This window comes from Eublepharis macularius, chromosome 14, assembly GCF_028583425.1.
Source record: "Eublepharis macularius isolate TG4126 chromosome 14, MPM_Emac_v1.0, whole genome shotgun sequence".
NCBI lineage: Eukaryota > Metazoa > Chordata > Lepidosauria > Squamata > Eublepharidae > Eublepharis > Eublepharis macularius.
In genome coordinates, this window is record NC_072803.1 from 67,408,127 (window position 1) to 67,427,139 (window position 19,013).

Here is a 19,013-nt window from a genome sequence, read left to right on the forward strand (position 1 = left end):
CTACTGCCTTCTACTTTCCTAGCATTATTGACTTTTCCAGAGAGTCTTATCTTCTCATGATATAACCAAAGTACAATAGCCTCAGTTTTGTCATTTTAGCTTCTAGGGAGAATTCAGGCTTGATTTGATCTAGTATTCACTTATTTGTCTTTTTGGCTGTTCATGGTGTGGAGGAACGGGCGCTGGCTCTCAGTCCGGGCAACTGGGCTGCCGTCAATGGCCTGCTAGCCCCGCTATCTGCCTCCCACCATCCCTGGTGGGCGTGGCTCACCTTCTTCGTTGCTGCCACCACTCACTGAATTGTACATCGCCTGACTGAGGGGCAGTGAGACCCTTCTGGCTGAGGTTCTTTACTGGGAAGTGAATTCCCCAATCTTTGGGTGGGCCCTGGAGAATTGGCAACCCACCAAGGTCTGGCCTGATCAGTTCTCCTGGGCTCCCTCCCTTCCTGTAGCATGCCAAGTGGGGGAGCTTACATAGTCAGAGCACCACAAGGTCCTTTATATTCAAAAAAGTATAATTTAATAACTATATACAGAGCACTATATACAAAGCAGGTAAAGGCACAACACATAGGGGTAGACCCCCCTGTTCAGAACTCATAGGGCAGAAAATCAAATTGAAGAGAACCGCCGTCTGCTTTCCCTACCACACTGTTCCCTACTCTACCTTAAGGGGGGGGTCCTTAGGGAAGGTTCACCTTTTATTCCCTTTCTGCTGCCTTCCAGGCCCTCCACGTTTAGGGCCCAGGCACCCGGGTGTCACCCAGCAGCAGGAGCCTCTCATTCTTCAACCAAGAAGGTGACTCCCTTTTATTTCCTTTCTGCTGCCTCCCAGGCCCTCCACATTTAGGGCCTAGGCACCTGGGTTTCACCCAGCAGCAGGAGCCTCCCCTTTTTCAACCAAGAAGGTGACTGACTTTTTCCCCTCAGGATCGGCTGAGTATCTCTATTCAGGCTCCACCCCTTATTTTTCCCGCACTTTCTTGGCCCGGGGCAGCTGGGAGTTGTAGTCCAGGAAGAAGGGCGTCCCACACCAAGACTCCTGCAGGCCTCTCCCTGGCCCCACAGCCCATCAAACCTCAGGGGGAACATTTTTCTCTTTAAAACAGATTAACTGCAACCAGCACTCATCTCATCCCTGGTAACCATTTCGTTACACGTGGTATCAGCAAAACTCTCCTCCAGCACCACATTTCAAATGAATCAATTTTCTTCCTGTCAGTTTTCTTCACTCTCCAACTTTCACATCCATATATAGTAATGGGGAATATCACAGTTTGGATTATCTTGATGTTGGTTCCCAGAGAGACATCTTTATTTTTAGGGATCTTCTCTAGCTCCTTCACAGCTGCTCTTCCAAGTCTCAATCTTCTTCTGATTTCTTCATTGTAGTCTCCCTTTTGGTTGATGATTGAGCCAAGGAATAGAAAAACGTGGACAATTTCAATTTCCTCATTCTTAACTTCAAAATTGTGTACTTCCTCAGTAGTCATTACTTTTGTCTTCTTGATATTCAGTTGTAATCCTGCTTTAACGCTTTCTCCTTTAACCTTCATCAGTAGTTGTTTCAAGTCTTCACTATTTTCTGCCAGTAACGTGGTGTCTTCTGCATATCTCAAACTGTTAATGTTCCTTCCACCAGTTTTCACTCCACCTTCTTCTAGATTTAATCCAGCTTTCTTTATGATATGCTCTGCGTAGAGGTTGAACAGGTAGGGAGATAATATGAATCCTTGCCTGACACCTTTGCCAACTGGGAACCATTCTGTTTCTCCATGTTCTGCCCTTCCAGTAGCCTCTTGTCGAGTACAGGTTGCACATCAAAACTATCAGATGTTATGGCACCCCATTTCTTTTAATAGTCTCCATAGCTTTTCATGATCCACGCAAACAAAAACTTTTCTGTAATCTATAAAACACAAGCTGCTGTTCTTCTGAAATTCCCTGATATGTTCCATTAGCCATCATAAATTTTCAATGTGATCTCTGATGCCTCTTCCTTTTCTGAATCCAGCTTGAAAACTGGCATTTCTTCTTCTATATATGGTAAGAGTCTTTGCTGTAGAATTTTGAGCATCACTTTGCTTGCATGGGAAATTAACACAATAGTTCAATAGTTGCTGCACTCTTTGGCATCCCCTTTTTTGGGAATTATAATGTAGACTGAGTGTTTGCAGTGTGTGGGCCATTGTTTTTTTTAAAATGTAAATTGGAGCCAAGCAATTATGTTGCAATTATGTCCAACAGAGGCCTTGCAATCTGACTGTTGCTACATTGAAAGTGGGTGGAGCCAGCCTAAGGTTAAGGCCTAAGCTACTTAGTGTTGGCCATAGCCATAGGCATTTTAAGGCCGTGTATAAATTATTTTTAATATAAAATTTATTTTAATAAATATAAGCAGAACAGAGAAAATAAAATAAAAATGACAGGGCAATTATAATAACATCAACAGAAAAAGAAACGAGAGTAAACATATAATAAACTATATAAATAACTCAGGGTTTTTTATATCCAGTATATATTAATCCTTGAATGTGTTTGGCATCTGTCAGAAAAGAAAGTATAGTCTCCAGTATTCAGATTTTTGATCCTCCAAGCATCTTCCAATTGTAACATTTCCATATAATTAAACACATTTTTGGAAAGTTTGCCTTCTTTGGTTTTTTTCACCTATCATTTTTTTAGATCCATTACCCCATTCATATCTCCAAAGACCATTACCTGCTTGAAAATCGAAAAAGGATTGGAAAACGTTTTCATAAAAATTTTCTCTTGCATTGTTTGACACATATATTGTTGCTAGTGTGTAAATCTTGCCTTCCAGGAGCCTGATTTTCAGAATCATATATCTTCCATCAGAGTCTCTTAATTCTTCTGTAGCATTTATTTGTAAATTGTTTATATAAACTGCAAGTCCTTTTTAAAACGATAAATTCTTAATATTATTATTATTATTATTCTTAATATTATTATATTATTCTTAATAATATATAAGAGCAAAAAAAACAGGAAGAGCAAAAAAACAGGAACAAAGCCCCAAAGAATCATGGAAATTGTAATATAAATAGGAGGGGTGGACAGTCCTGTGTCCAGTCCTGTGGACAGTCCTGCCATTATAACTGAGTCCCTCATATGAGTTTGTCATTGCTTGCCCCCCCAGCCAAATTCAAGAGGGCTTGAGCCTCTCAGCCCCCATGTAGTTCTCCAGTTGCCGGGGAGGGGGGCTCAGCCCCCACTGGCCAAATCCGGGAGGGCTCGAGCCCCTCAGCCCCCATGTAGTTCTCCAGTTGCCTGGGGGGGCTCAGCCCCCACTGGCCAAATCCAGGGGGGCTTGAGCCCCTCAGCCCCCCCATAGTTTACACCTATGCCAGTGTATTCCCAGTCCTGCACCATGATGCAGCTGGTGGCAACCCTTTGTCCTCCTCTCCCCATCAAGGTCCTGGATATTCCCTCTGTTGACCTCTCCCTTTCTGGAACCACTCCAACCCCTCCCAACCTCTCCTGTCCTGCCCACCCCGTTCTTTCCGCAAAGGCAGGAAGGTGGCTGCTGTGGTGACAGCCTCCACTGTGACACAGGAGGGGCCTCCTCATCCTCCTCTCCCCGTCAAGCTCCCCCTCCCTCTATGAAACCGACCCTCTCTGACCCTCCCCAGTGACCTCTCCCATCCCCATCCCCATCCCCATCCCCATCCCCATCCCCATCCCCATCCCCATCCCCATCCCCATCCTTTCCGCGAAGGCAGGAAGGTGGGTCATGTCAGCTGCCGCCGCTGAGCACATCAGTGGGTTACTCAGAGGAGGCCTCGCAACTGTTGGGATCTTCCCAGTTCCCGATCCCTCTTTTGACCTATCCCTCTCTGGAACCTCTCCAACCCTTCCCAACGACCTCTCCTGTCCTGTCCATCCCTTCCTTTCTGCAAAGGCAGGAAGGTGGGTGAAGTTTGCTGCACCCGCTGTTGGCCATGAGGGACAGCTCTGCTGCTGTTGCACATAAAATTGTACATTGCGGTGGCCCCTGTCAACGGCAGCGGCTGTCCCCTCTGGGCAAGGGGGAATGGGAACTGCCACGACCAGTCACGTCCTTTCCACAAAGGCAGGAAGGTGGGTGATGCTGGCGGGAGCCTCCAGTTCGACACAAGAGGGGCAGACAAGCCTCTCCAGCAGCAGTCTGCGCATTCTTTCAGGGTGGATGTTGTGGCCCTCCCGGTCCTGCTACGCAATGTGGCTGTTAAGGTCATCCTGTCCTTGTCAAGCTCAAGGTCCCTCTTTGAACCGATCCCTCTCAGGAACCAGTCCAACCCTTCCCAACGACCTCTCCTGTCCTGTCCCTCCCATCCTTTCCACGAAAGCAGGAAGGTGGGTGATGCTGGTGGGAGCCTACACCACTTATTTGAAGTGCCTGTCCTGCCTGCACAGGAAAGGTGTCTCAGACTGGTGTGGATTGCTCTATCACCACTCAGTTCATGGGGCTGCTGGTCCCTCTTTCAACCTCTTCCTGTCCGGACCCACTCTGGCCCTTCCCAACCTCTCCTGTCCTGCACAGCCCGCCCTTTCCGTGAAGGCAGGAAGGTGGGTGCTGCACTGCTGTCTGCTGCTGCTAGTTTTGGCCATGAGGGGTAGCTCAGAAGCAGCTGCTGTCCCTTCTGAGCAGGGAGGAATGGTCCTGCAACTCCCGTCCTTTCCGTGAAGGCAGGAAGGTGGGTGATGCGGGGGGCAGCCTACAGCTGCACACGTGGGCACCTACCTGAATGCCCACAATCCCCTTTCCTAGAGGAAAAGATACCTCCCCCACAACAGCAGGGAAGGCTTCCTTCACCGACTCGACGGCCAGCATGTGAGCCTCCGCTTCTACACATTAGGGGCGGGCCCCACCTCCCACCCTCGGTTCTTTCCTTCCAACTTTCCAATGACTGGATAAAACAGATAATAATGCAATCCACCTGTCTCCCCAATATCCCTGGACACGGTATCTGTCTCTCCTGTCAATTCAATACAGGTATTCCATGTATCCATGCATCCCTCTATCCTATATACCTATCTCATACAGCTATGCACCTGTCTATTGATAAACCTATCTATCCCATGCACCTAAACATCCAATGCTCCATCCCCAGCCAGTGTGTTTGTGCGGTGACAGCCTCTGCACCACGCGCAGTGTGGACAAGAGCATTGGCTTCAATGCCATAATGTCCCCATCTGGTGGACGTGTGTTGGTGTCTCTGACCCACCAGGGTGTGTGTTTGTGTGTGCAAGGTGTCCACGCACACCATCATGTCTTGCTGGAGGGTTTTCTTTGCAGACTGGGTAATTTGGTTATGCGGTGGCTGCAGGCATGACCCACATCACTACCTTGGCAGAAAGTAGCCTTGGTGAGGCCTGGCGGGCAGGCACATGGGAGTGCCACCCGCTAGTGGCTAGACCCCCTGCCCCCAAGAGGGGAGGTGGCCCGCCACTGCCTCCCTGAACCCACCAGGCCTGGAGGATGCAGACATCAGCCACCTTGCTGACCCTCCGGAAGGTACCCTCTGGGAGGCCTGGTGGGCGGGCAGGCACATAGGAGGTGCTGCCGGCCAGTGGCAAGACCCCCCTTAAGAGGGGAGGTGGCCCACCTTCAGGTCCACCACACGGGGCCAAACTGAACTGGAGAAGGAGGGTGGCTCCATTTGTATTGAATGGGAGTTTCCTGGGAGCATCAAATTTGGGAATGTATAACTCCGAGATCCATACTGCAATCTTGACCAAACTTGGGTGATGGCTGGAGGAGAGCCTGCTGCACATTCCCTGTGAATATGGGCTCTCTAAGTGTCAGACTATGGAAACCCAGTTATCTGGAGTTCGTCTCCCCCCTTCTGCAAGAAGCACAAGGTCTCTTGGTTTCAAAAGGTTTATTGGAAGATTATGCTCTGGATACAGGGGTCCATGATCCAAGGACTTTAGGCCCTTGGCTGAACCAAAGCTTTGTTGAGAAGGACACATAAAATGAAAGTAACAACACTTCAAAACCCCTTCCCAGCCTCCCCCCTTAGTCCTGTCTAGAAGGCCTGGGAAGGCGAGGACATCAAGGTTGTCCGGGCTGATAAGAATTCTTCGTTCCCATGGATATAGGTGGCCTGGGCAGCACCTGGGCCTGGAGGGAGAGAACTAAATAACTACAGATTATAACAGGAGAACATGGCGTAGCTTTGGCTTGAGAATTGGCATTCTGACACTAAGTGCTAAGGGGGCCGCTCGGACGCCAATGAACAATGATCACCGAACACGTTAGTTAACGGGACATGTTTGTTTCCATTCGGCTGTTCGTGTTCATCGTCGTCAACGAACAATGAACAGCCTGTTTGGGGTTTTTTTTCCCTGTTCATGCCCATGTCTACTTACAGGCAGCCTAGCAGATGATGCAAACGCAAAACATTTTAGCCCTGGTTGGTGCACCCATGATTGATGATAGTTATACTCTAAGAACCATGGTATGCAAATAAATTTTGCACAAGCTAGTGGTGCTGCTTTCCAGTTTGGGTGCCAGCTTATGGTTTGCTTGCACTTTCCTACCATAAGAGTCAATGAAAAGATGACTGCACCACGGCCACTCATTTGCTTCAGGGTCTGTTAACACCAACCCCCTTGTTTGTGTGTTCTGAAACTTGGCGAGTCAATAGTTCAGGAGGCCTGTATTGTATGTGGTAGGTTGGGCTGAAAGTGTGTGACTGGCCTAAGGTCACCTAGCAAGCTTCCATAACAGAGTGAAGATTCAAACCTGGTCCTCTCAGATCTTTGTCCACTATTGTAACCATTACACCACACTGATCCTCTTGATTGGCTCACTTGATTAAGAAGAGGCCAAAGAAGGGCTGAAGAAGGACAGCTGAAGAAGGGAATGCACACTTGAGAGTGGTCACCCACGGAGTATTTAGGACTAGAACTGGTTCCTAGTCAGGGAGTACTCAATTTGTACCCCCAGCTACAAGGAATGTTAAGTAACTGCATTTGTTCCAATTGTTACCTTTGTCTCTCCCATTGCCTTGTTTTCTTTCGACTGTCAGATTTTAGATTGCAAGCTGCTTGGGGCAGAGACTTGTCTGCTTTTGCTTATGCTGTAAACTGTAATATACATTGATCACACTGTTCTAGTCTTTAAAAATAATACTCCAGGTGCCTGCAAGTGGACGTGTCTGTAAGCATGCTTCTCTTGGCAAAACCTAGGATTTCACACCTATCACAGGTGTTGCTAGGGTTGGGCACTGAAAAAAATTCTGTTTCAGTTTCAGTTCCAGGGGGTTCCAGAATAATTCCATTCCATTACTGGCATGTTCTGGCTGGGGTGATGTTGGCTTGGATCTGATCCATTTATTTTATTTGTTTTCATGCATTTTGGCCTATTGCAATCACATTGGCCACACATGCACAAACACACAGTTATTTTCATGAGAGGGCAGGGAAACAAGGCTCTGGGGCAGCTGTTTTTGCACCAAAATTGCATAGAACACAATACTGTCTTTAAACCCTTGACCACCATGGTTAAGTGCACACAACAACAGGGTTCCATTTTATGGACCCCAAGGAAATGCTTGAGGAAAGCACACATCAAAGCGAGTGTTACACAGGGCAGCTGCACATGCTTGCATACACTGTTCTTTTAAAAGGGAGGAGAGTGTCAGACTGTGGCTTGCTAAAAGTTGCAATCCAGACTACCCCTTGCAATGAGACAAAAGTCCATCGATTTCAAAAGGCTTTACTGAAGATAAACAACCATTATAAGTCCACATTCCAAGATACAAGGATCTTGGCTGAGCTTGGAAATTGTTACGAATTGTATAAAAGAATTAGAATATGCTTAGAGTAAGAGATATTATGATCTATGTGTTGAAGAAAAATATAAGTGAAATAGTAAGCAATAAAAGGGGGTAAGGGTTGGAAAGCTGTTGGAAGTCAATAGGGAGGGGGGAGGGAAAGGGTGGGGAACAGAATTAATTAGATATGAAGGGAATTTATGTATTAAATTTAAAAATTTAAACTCACCAATACATTTTTTTTTTTAAAAAAGGAAATTGTTATGAATGACAGGCAAAAGCAGAGGTACAGAATAGCAGTTCCCTGCAGGCTCCATCCTCCCCCTCAGTTCTCAAAACAATCGGCCTGAGTGTGAGAAAGTGGAAGTTTCTCTAGGGTGTCTGAAAAGCAGATATCTGTAGACATAACATTCCTCTTCTTTCTGTAAGCCTTCAGCGGAAGGCTTGCCACCTGCAAAGGAAACACTTAATATACAGACAAGATCAAAATGGAGTCTCTTTGGCTTAAACAGTCAGAACCTGACATTCTGCTCCCTCTAAAATGTTCCTCCCCCAGGTTTAAGAGGATATAGAGTGTGAAATGCTTTTAACAATTTAGGGGCTCGAATATGAACAGACTCCACCCACTCATCATGCCCAGAGTCAAAATCTTTCCACCTAATGAGGTAAAACAATTTATTGTGTCTAATTTTAGAGTCCAAAACTTCTTGCACTTCATAGTGGATTTGGTCATCAATCAAAGTAAGTATTGGTGGAGTGGTGGTACGCCATTGATTTGCAGGGGGGACCTTTTTCAGCAAACTGATGTGGAATGTAGGATGGACTTGACGTAAATTTTTTGGTAAGTCAAGCGCTACAGTAACTTTGTTTATCACCTTGCGAACGGTAAAAGGTCCCAGAAATTTCAGAGCCAATTTACGGCTTGTTTGAGCCACTCTTAAGTTCTTTGTTGAAAGGTAAATAAGATCTCCTGGATGTAATTCCCATTCGGCCACACGATGGCGATCGGCGTATTTTTTATAATCCTGTTTGGCTTTGTCAAGATGTGCTTGAATTAGAGTCCATTGTTGCGCAGCTTCCCCCCACCATTCTGAAACATCTTTGGGAGCTGTTGGAGGGGGAAGAGCTTTGAAAGGATAGGGTTTAAAGTCATAGCCATAAACTACTTTGAAGGGCGTTTCTCCAGTAGAGGCATGCACACTGCTGTTATAGGAAAATTCCGCCAAAGGTAATAGATCAGTCCAATTATCTTGTTGAAAATTAATATAACATCGGAGGAACTGTTCTAATATTTGATTAGTTTTTTTCTGATTGTCCATCGGTTTGTGAATGGTGGGCGGAGCGCAAGCCTTGTTCCACGCCCATAAGTTGGAGGAGCTCCCGCCAGAAGTTGGCAACAAACTGTCCACCACGGTCAGATATTACCTTCGATGGAAAAGAATGTAGTTTTACAATATGTTTCATAAAAATGTCCGCTAGTCTTTTTGCTGAAGGTATAGTGGTACGAGGAACGAAGTGGGCTTGCTTTGAAAATAGATCCACTACGACCAGTATACATGTGTGGTTCTTGGAGGGGGGAAGATCAGTGATAAAGTCCATAGAAATAATTTCCTAAGGTCTGCTTGGGGTTTCAAGGGGTCCTTCTTCTCCGATTAGAGCGGTTGAATCAAATTCCATAACTTCCTCCAGCTCTAATCCTTTCTCTGGAGGATTTCTTCGGGTTGCGCCGCGCCCTCTAGCAGTCCGAGGAGCTGGCGTTGGGTGGTATGGTGGGGGAAGGGTGGTCGAGGTTGTACGTGCTGGCTGGAACGGAGCTCGTTGCACAGGCCTAAGTGGACATTGTGCTGCATAATGACCGTTTTGGCCACACTGTAAGCACAGTCCTTGTCGCCATCTAGCTTCTCGCGCTCCTCTAGCCGCGTATCCTGCTCCTCTTCCCCCTCTGACAATTATCGAAATTCTTTGGTGCCCTGTTGCTTGTTGTTGCTCCACAAGCCGTACTTCCTGCATCCGGTTTTCTACTTCACATGCCAATTGAATCCAACCCAATAGTGTTGGGGGATTGTCTTGCATAAGAGCCCGATCCAACAATTTAGGATTCATGCCTTGTTTAAACAAGATTATTTTTGTAGACTCCTCAAATCTCAGGCATTTGGCAGCTAGCTATCGGAATTTAGTTACATAGTCCCTGGCTGACAGATTGCCTTGCCTAATGGTTTGCAATTCCATTCGGGCTCTATCTTCTTCTAACGGGTCTTCATATTGGGCACGGAGAGCCGCTACCAAGACTTGTAAGGTGTCTAGCTCCGGGGCCCCCAATTCATACAAAGTTACATACCATTCTGCCGCTTTTCCTTGTAGTTGGGATCTTAGGTGTTCGATCTGACTGGCTTCGTCCTCGAACAAATGTCCCCAACGATTGAAAAACTGAAGTGCCTGTCCTAAGAAAAATCCTAGTTTCGCAGGATCTCTGTCAAACGTAGCTTCCAACTTTACCCATCCCATCAGCAACTCCTGAGGTCTGGCGACTGGGGCTGGAGTTGGTAACGGGTAGTACTGTAAAGGCGCTGGCCTCAGTCTAGGCTGTGCGTCTGGCTGCCATGGAATCGGTTGTATTGGTCGTTGTTGAGGTCTTGGCTGCGGGGGGCCCTGTGGTCTCGGAGGCGGGGGCCCTTACGGTCTCAGCTGCGGGGGACCCTGCGGTTTCGGTTGTGGGGGACCCTGCGGTACTTGCCATGGATGATAAGGCTGCGCTGGCTGTGCTACCCGCGCGCCGTCAGAGCTGCCCACCGCAGCGATCGGGCTGGTGGCAGCGTGCACACGCATGCTTCCGTGATGATGTCACACGTGACATCATCATGCAGGGTGGAGCGTGTGCGCTTGCGCACATGGGGAGGCGCCCGGCTAGCTGGCTGCGAGCGCTGAAAGACCTTGTGCCGCCCCTGCACCCAATTCAGGAAACCCGAAGCAGAGCAACCCAAAGCAATTTGAGTTGCTTTGGGAAGCTCTGTCAAGCGTTTTTCCCTTGCTGCAGCAAGAGGAAAAAGCTTCGAAGAGCTCTCTTCCCATGGCTTTCGATTAATGGGAGGGGGAAGAGGGGAGTGAGAGAGGCAGGAGAGAGAGGGGGTGATCAGGGAAGGGAGGTTGACTGAGAGAAAAAGCCAGTCACTGCAGCAGCAAGCAGTTCTTCCCTTCCCGGTTGGGGGATTCTCTGGGAGGACAGTATGTTTTAAAAAATATTTGTTTCAAGGTGGAACTGTGATTTGAATATGCTATTAATGTTGTTCCCAGAAATCCAAGAAATGAAATTTTTTAAAAATATATTTTTGATTTGTGATTCTCTGGTGTGATGTTAGAATTTGTTTCAAGGTGGGGGACTGTATGTTGTGGTTTGAATGTGTGTTTTTGGTTCTGTTTTTGGAGTATTTTTGATTCTCTGGTGTGATGTTGGGGGTTGATTTAATCTAGGACTGTACAATATGATTTAACAGTGATGTGATGTTTTAAATTTATTACTGTTACCAAGAAATAATTTTTTTAAATTGATTTTTTGTGTGTGTGTGAATCTCTGTTGCGATGGTTGGCACCATAGGGAAGCCTGGAGAGTGGCTGGCCAGCCAGCTCTGGGGGTTCTGGGGAATTTTGAGGAGTTTATCTTTGGGTTTTTTGGGCTGTTGGGAGGTTTGTTGGGGGGGTTATTGAGGGGTTTCTGCCTGTGGCCATGAATGCCACATTCCATGTGTTTTTATTGTGGAAATCTGGATTTTCTCACGAAAGAAAGTGGGGTAGCTGGGGTGGTGGTCAACTTTTGGGGGGGAACCATTACATGGCCCCTCAAAGTCCAATCTCCCTGATGCTTGGGTGATCTCCAGAGGGCAGGTAGGAGTAGGTCCCCTGAAAGTTTGGTGCATTTTGCTTGCAAAATGCCACCCCCAACCTCCTAGAACAGCCCACTAGTTTTCAACACATGGTTCAGTTTGGTTTGGGTTGAATTCAATGGATGATTCTCTGATGTGAAGTTGATCCCCTTTCATCAGTTTGGCCGCACTGAGGGAGATTGTTCATTAGTTCACTTCTAGTTGCTCACTCACTTGCTTCATATGGTTTTGTTGTGTATGTTTAATCAAATTTATCTTATTGTGATTCTCTGGTGTTGGAATCCACAAGGATCTATGCTTTTCAATGGGAAGATCATTTTAGCTGTCCCACCCCTTTGTGGGGTGTCAGTGCCAAATTCCCCTTTGCCTTCAGTAGATAATGGTTCAGGTTGAATCTCCAACCCTGAAACAACACCCCCCCCCGTCAAAGTCTTCCTCTTTCTGTAACATCCTGGAGAGTCATGCAGTTTTGTGCCTCACTGATCTGGTATAGAAAAAGGGTGAGGGAAAGAGGGGCCCGGCATTGTCACCTCTCCAAATGCTACAGAAATTAGATACAGAGAGAGAATTCTTGCCAGATAACTGGGCATCTTTGAAAAATCTCACCCCTGTCTCTCCCATGTCCACTGAAATAGCCCATTCATCAAACATCCTGCTGTGAGCCACAGGTCAGGAGCCCACTGTCACCGGAAGTGGTCTCCTTGCATAAAAATATGAGTTATGGGGGAATTAGCTAGCAAGGAAGACGGCTATACAAGAGGTGGTAACTGGAATTGAATCACCTGTGTCTACGGGGTCCCAATCCCAATAAGCCAAGTGAGTCTGGTGCTTCAGTTTTGGGCCCGGTACTTTTCAATATTTTTATCAATGATCTGGATGAAGGAGTGGAAGGGCTGCTCGTTCAATTTGCTGATGATACCAAACTGGGAGGAGTAGCAAACACCCCAGAAGATAGAATTAAAATTCAACAAGACCTGAAGACTCTGGAGAAGTGGGCAGCTGTGAATAGGATGCAAGTCAACAAAGACAAGTGCACAGTATTACATGTGGGCCACAAAAATGGGAAGCACAAATACTGGATGGGGGACACACTTCTGGGCAGTAGTATATGTGAAAGGGATCTTGGGGTAAGAGTGGACTGTAAACTAAATATGAGCAGTCAGTGTGATGCAGTGGCAAAAAAGGCTAATTCAATCTTGGGTTGTATCAAAAGGGCCATAGTGTCGAAATCGCAGGAGGTCATAGCCCCTCTCTATACTGCCTTGGTCAGGCTGCACCTGGAGTATTGTGTGCAGTTCTGGAGGCCTCACTTCAAAAAGGATGTGGCCAAAATCGAGAGGGTGCAGAGGAGAGCAACGAGAATGATCAGGGGTCTGGAGACTGAGCCCTACGAAGAAAGGCTGAGGGCCTTGGGAATGTTTAGTTTGGAGAAGAGGAGATTGAGGGGGGACATGATTACTCTCTTAAATATTTGAAAGGCTGTCATTTGGAGGTAGGCAGGGAGCTGTTCCAGTTGGCAGCAGAGGGTAGGACCCGAAGCAACGGGCTTAAATTACATGCACAAAGGTACCAGCTGGACATTATGAAAAACTTTTTCACCATCAGAGTAGTTCAAAAGTGGAATCAGCTGCCTAGGGAGGTGGTGAGCTCCCCCTCACTGGCAGTTTTCAAGAAGAGGCTGAATGAATATTTGTCAGAGATGCTTTAGGCTGATCCTGCACTGGGCAGGGGGTTGTACTAGATGGTCTGTATGGCCCCTTCAAACTCTATGATTCTATGATTCAAATCAATCAACTTTTATTAAAGAACAGAACTTTATGCACATCACTGGGGGGGGAATCATCACGCATGCACACATACACGCACACGCGCACACACACACACACATACAGAGTCCTAGGAAATATAGCTAGAGGCGTGGGAATAGAGCAAGAGGGAGTAATTATATCTACCTATCCTGGAGAAGGGGTCCAGTCCATCGGAGAGAATCTTCAAACGTCCTGAGTCGTCAGCCAAGAGAGAGAGATGTGGAACAGCGCTTGTGGATACAGGAAAGCGAGCAACCGTGAACAGAGAGAGACTCAGGGAGGTGGCCCTAAGGGAGAAGCCAGGAAGCTTGCACAATTTGAATGGGGCCAGAGCCTACCTTTATAGGTGAAATGTGCCCTGAGGTGGAGGAGAGTCCTCCTGGCAGTTAGGACAAAGAGTCCAATGGTCGGTTCCTGGGTGTAACAAAGGATTCAAGCACTTTGATTAATGGCTGCCGGGGTGTATGAATAGGAAGGCAAACCTGGTCGGTTAGCTTGAAGAATACACCAGAGATAGGTTGATAGTTTTAGGTGGGGAGTATAATATCCCAGGAACGGCTGTATATACTTTGAATGCTATTTGATTAACTCCTCGATCATGGACAGGATCTCATCACAGGAAGAGGGACAGGAATGTGCTAAGTGGGGGTGACTCAGCGAGACCTTTATTGCTCTGGGCCTTCTGGAGCTTGGGTGGACAGCGAGGCCAGTCTCATCACAATACATCTGCATTCCAATGCAGCATTTCTAACATGCCTGGTTCTCCAGGGCAGTGGACAATGGCAATGACAGGCTCTCTCTGGTGGTGGTGCTGCAGCCATTTTAAACTCCAGAGGCTAGTACACTTTCAATATCATGGGCAGTCATATGAAAACTGCTATTAAAAATGGCGGAGGCTGGGCTGACTGCTCACACCACAGCCCTTGTGTTCTCACCCTTCATAGGCAACAGGTTGTTCATTAGTTCACTTTTAGTTGCTCACTCAGCTGCTTCATATGGTTTTGTTGTGTATTTTTAATCAAATTTTTCTTACTGTGATTCTCTGGTGTGAAGTTAGTCCTCATAGGGAATAATGTGGCAGGGGGACCTTCTTTGGGGGGCCATAACAAGGCCCCCGAAGTCCAATCTCCCTGAAACTTGGGTGGCCATGGGAGGAGAGTTGGGAGAGGGTACCCTGCCGATTTGGTGCATTTTGCTTGCAAAATACCACCCAGACTCCTGGGAACCTTCCCCCCGTTTTTCCCTTCGGAAACAATGGAGATAGGCGGCGGCTGGGGGGACCTTCTTTGGGGGAGCATAATATGGCCCCCGAAGTCCAATCTCCCTGAAACTTGGATGTACATGAGAGGAGGGTTGGTATAGGGTCCCCTGCAAATTTGGTGCTATTAGGGAAGAAAATGACCCCCCAGGCCCCCGGATAGCTGGAAGCAGCTTTTCCCTTTGGAAACAATGGCCAAATGTTCCCTAATAATCCCAAATTGGCTTAAATAACCGAATGGGTTTCGGGTTTACTTGAATTTTTTTCCTGCTCTGGGGCTGATTCCGCACACGTTGGATAATGCACTTGCAATGCACTTTAGCAATCATTCGGAAGTGGATTTTTTGTTTCACACACGAAAAATTCAGTTCCAAATGATCTCTAAAGAGGATTGGAAGTGCATTATCCAATGTGTGTGGAATCAGCCTGGGTAAAACCAGAAGCAGGAAACTCTAATCTTTGGGGGGGCTGCACACCCCCACTGCGCACATCCCCTTCCTGCCAGCACTAAAGGCTCAGTCTCTCCCCTTTGAATCCAATTAGTTGCGTGATGAGTGCAGACTGGCTTGTCATTAAGGAAAACAAAATGCTGCCAGAAGGCCCCCACCACTATGTGGCCTGCCTGTGTAAGAACCAAAATTGTAAGAACAAAAATGAAACCCACAAACTGAAACCCACAAAATGAAACCCACAAACTTTTCCACGGAGTGGGGCCCTTGTTACAGCATTGTATCCAGGATTTGTTCCACAAGTCATTTTAATGAGCTGAACCAGCAATTTCTGTGTGTATTTTTCACTTGTTTTTCTTTGGTAATGCACAGCCCTAGGTGCTACACTAGTGAATGGCATCTGTATTTTAATTGTATATAATTCTGTCACACTTTATGTCTTGCATATCACAGGCCCTTAACCTGCTGTTTGTTCTTTCTCTGCTGCCTAACATGTTTGCATCAATAGATTCCTCTCAGTATTTCCGAAGGTGTGGGCTCCAGCCCAAGAGAGCCTTTCTTCTTTCTTTCTACCTCATACTGCTTCGTAACTTACTAGTTTTAAGCAGCCCACTAAAATATAAAAGAGACCCTTCCCTTTTGTTTGGCCTTCAGGTACCACAGGATTCCTGTTTGTTTTCCCAGAAGAGAGAGAAAAACAGAGAGGCCAGGGAGTTTGGGGTCTTGTGGCCTTTCACCTGAGATGGCGTCCCTCCAAATGCCCCATTTCTCTAGGAGCAACAGTCAGGAAACAGTCCTTCTCATCATGCAACTTGAAGGACTGTTGAGATGCCAGCAGCCAGGAGAACAATCCTATCCACCCTCCATCCTATTTCCATGTTTGGAAATTTTGAGTTGGCAAGGGAAAACTGGATCAGATTACAGATTTCCAAATATTAGTGGGCCCCATGCTAATTAATAAGATATTACCATAAAATACATTTTTGTCCCACCACCTTTTCACCCATGGTTCTCCCCTCCTCCCCTTTATCAGCACAACAACCCTGCAAGATGGGCTGGGCTGAGTGACTAATCCAAGTGTTGAACTTGGGTCTCCCGAGACCTAGACTTGCCCTAATCCCTACAACACTCTGACTCTACAAGTCGAATGGGATTATGATATGTTGGAATAAGGACCAAATCGCACAAATATGGGACATCTGGCAACTCTAAGTTACACCCACTCTAAAACCAACATTAAAGGCAAATTGAGCTCTTTGTGGTTGTCTGATTTCAGAGGCAAGAGCCATGCAAAGACGGAGGTAATTTTCACAGCCTTTTAAAGGAGCTTGCAAGGATCTGTATGCAAGGACAACATATGCAGGCAGATGGTGGGCTCTGGTTTGCAGATGGGGACAGACTCTACTCCAATCCCAACTTCGATTCATTTCCAGCGTGTATCAGATGGTTCCACTCCGCACTTGGCTCAGATGATGCAAAAGGAAGGCCAGCAAAGCAATCAAAACTGGGCGACTGATCTGTGCATGTCGCTTTCTGCTCTCCCCTCTTAGCTAAAGCTTCCTGTGATTACTCCCCCACATAGTCCCCAAAACCTCCAGTGTTTCCCAAACTTCCAGTAGCTGGGGTACAGAGCTTTTCTGGATTGGAAGGGGGACACACAGACATGACTGGCAAAACAGAACAAGACTTAAACGTTATTTAGTTAAACATTTTGGTTTTAATCTTCAGCAATTCTGCTGGATTGCAAATCAGGCATTGGCAGTTAAAATGATAGTTCTAAGAATAGTGAAGATGGAGAGAATTCTCAGGAAGAGAAACGCAAGCAAACTTTTAAGGAAGAGTCCCAAGGAGAGGTAAACATTTATCCATGACTGTGTGGTTCTGTTCAATTTCATACAACAGACATTGTTCTACCTCAGGAGGAAAGCCTGCAATGCTAAGGGGCAGGTTTGGGGGCTTTAACATTTAAATCCCCCCCTTGATCCAGCTGACTGGCAGCCCAATTGAGGAAAGGACTCTTTCCTCAGTCTTATGGGATTTGTGAAGTGGGCATGGCTCCACTTGCTCCCTAGAAGACCCAGATTGGGGAAGGTCCAGGGCCATTGATGGAAACAATGGTATCACTGGGATTTTTAGGCCTGGAGTGGGGGAAATTCCCTCTCCTCTGCTCTCCACCCTTTGTACACATGTAGTTCAACTGGTGGTAGGCAACTTTTGGCTGACCTCCTCCCCAATGCATACCTGTGCACATGTTTGTATGTTAGTAAACAGAAGGAGGAGGGAGGATTGTAATTGGCCAGTCACATGGAGAACAGGCTGGGTCCTTGCTGTTCGGGTAGACTTCCAGATGGGCACCTGCTTTCAAGGCGGAGGCTCTGGAGCACTGTCACATGGGGTATGCTAAGGGTGAGGTTATGCCCATGCCACATGGAATTTCCCATTTCTGAGGGGCTTAGGAGTTTGGTGCAAGTGCCAATTTTTAGGGGTCAGGTAGAAGCACACTTCAACCGCTCTCAGAGCATATAGTTATTTGTTTATTGAATTGTGTATAAAAACATCTTACCCCACAAAGGCCCAAGGCAATGCATATAAAAAAGACCAACAATCTCTAACACAAGCTTTAAGAGAATATCCCATTTCTCTGATGGAACCTGAATTCAATAGATTGTTAAAAAATGGTACTCTGCAATGGTGCTGGCTCACAGCCTTTCTTCAAAAAGGTGCATCTTTGCAGTTCCAATGGCAGTCCGTTACGCAATGCAGGGCGATGACAGAAATGGGTGAAGTATTCTCCCCAGATGATCGACCTCACCTTTGTGAGGGGCTGCAAGGAAGACTGCAGTTGGCAGGAGGGCAGATGTCTCTCGGAACAGACAGTCCTTCAGCTGTGGGGGAGGCTAGTGTGGCCCCACACAAGACTAGGGGTCTCTGACACCCAACCTATGGGTGTCAGCTCCAGCTAAAACTCTTTTCCTTGTCAGGTGAGATGGAAGGTCTTTTTGTAGAATTTCTCACGCTAGCAAAAGCCAAGCTAGCAGAGGCCATTTCGCCTATATAAAACAACTGCCTTTTTGTCACTGTGAACAAACCACAGTTATTACATACAAATTATCATGGCATGTCCACTGTCAGATATAGAAATCTTGATACCGAACAATGGCAACTCCATTGTCATTCGATTTCTTAGAATATAACCTTGGGTGGGCAAATGTATTTTACCTCAGTGTGGTCTGGATTTGTAATGTCTGCAATTACATTGCTCTGTTCCTTCATGGAGTTTGGGACAGTGTGTGTGGTTGATTTGATTCATACAACAACCCTGTTGGGTAGGATAGGAAGAGAAAGAGAGGTACTGGTCCAATATCACCCAGCAAGCTTCATGGCAAAATGTGGGTTTTGAATCCAGGTCTCCTAGTTCTGAATTCAACTGTATAATCACAACACTGTACTGGATCTCAATTTGTAAGCAAATTTCACTTAGAAAGTGAATGTGTTGGTAAGTTTGAGTTCTTTTTTGTACTTCCTGCCCTCTTATTCTGTTCCCCATTCCAAAAAGTGCTCTTAGTGCAACTCACCATAGGTAAGATTGTCTTGCCTTAACCTGGATAGCCCAGGCGAGCCTGATTTCATCAGATCTCGGAAGATAAGCAGGGCTGGCCTTGGTTAGGAATTGGATGGGAAGCCACCAACAAAGATCAGGGTTGCAGGGGCAGGCATTGGCAAACAATTTCTGTTAGTTTCTTGCTTTGAAAACCCCACCAGTGGGGGGTCACCATAAGTCAGCTATGACTTGAGGGCACTCTCCAGCACTAAGCTGTAAGTCATGACCTACTA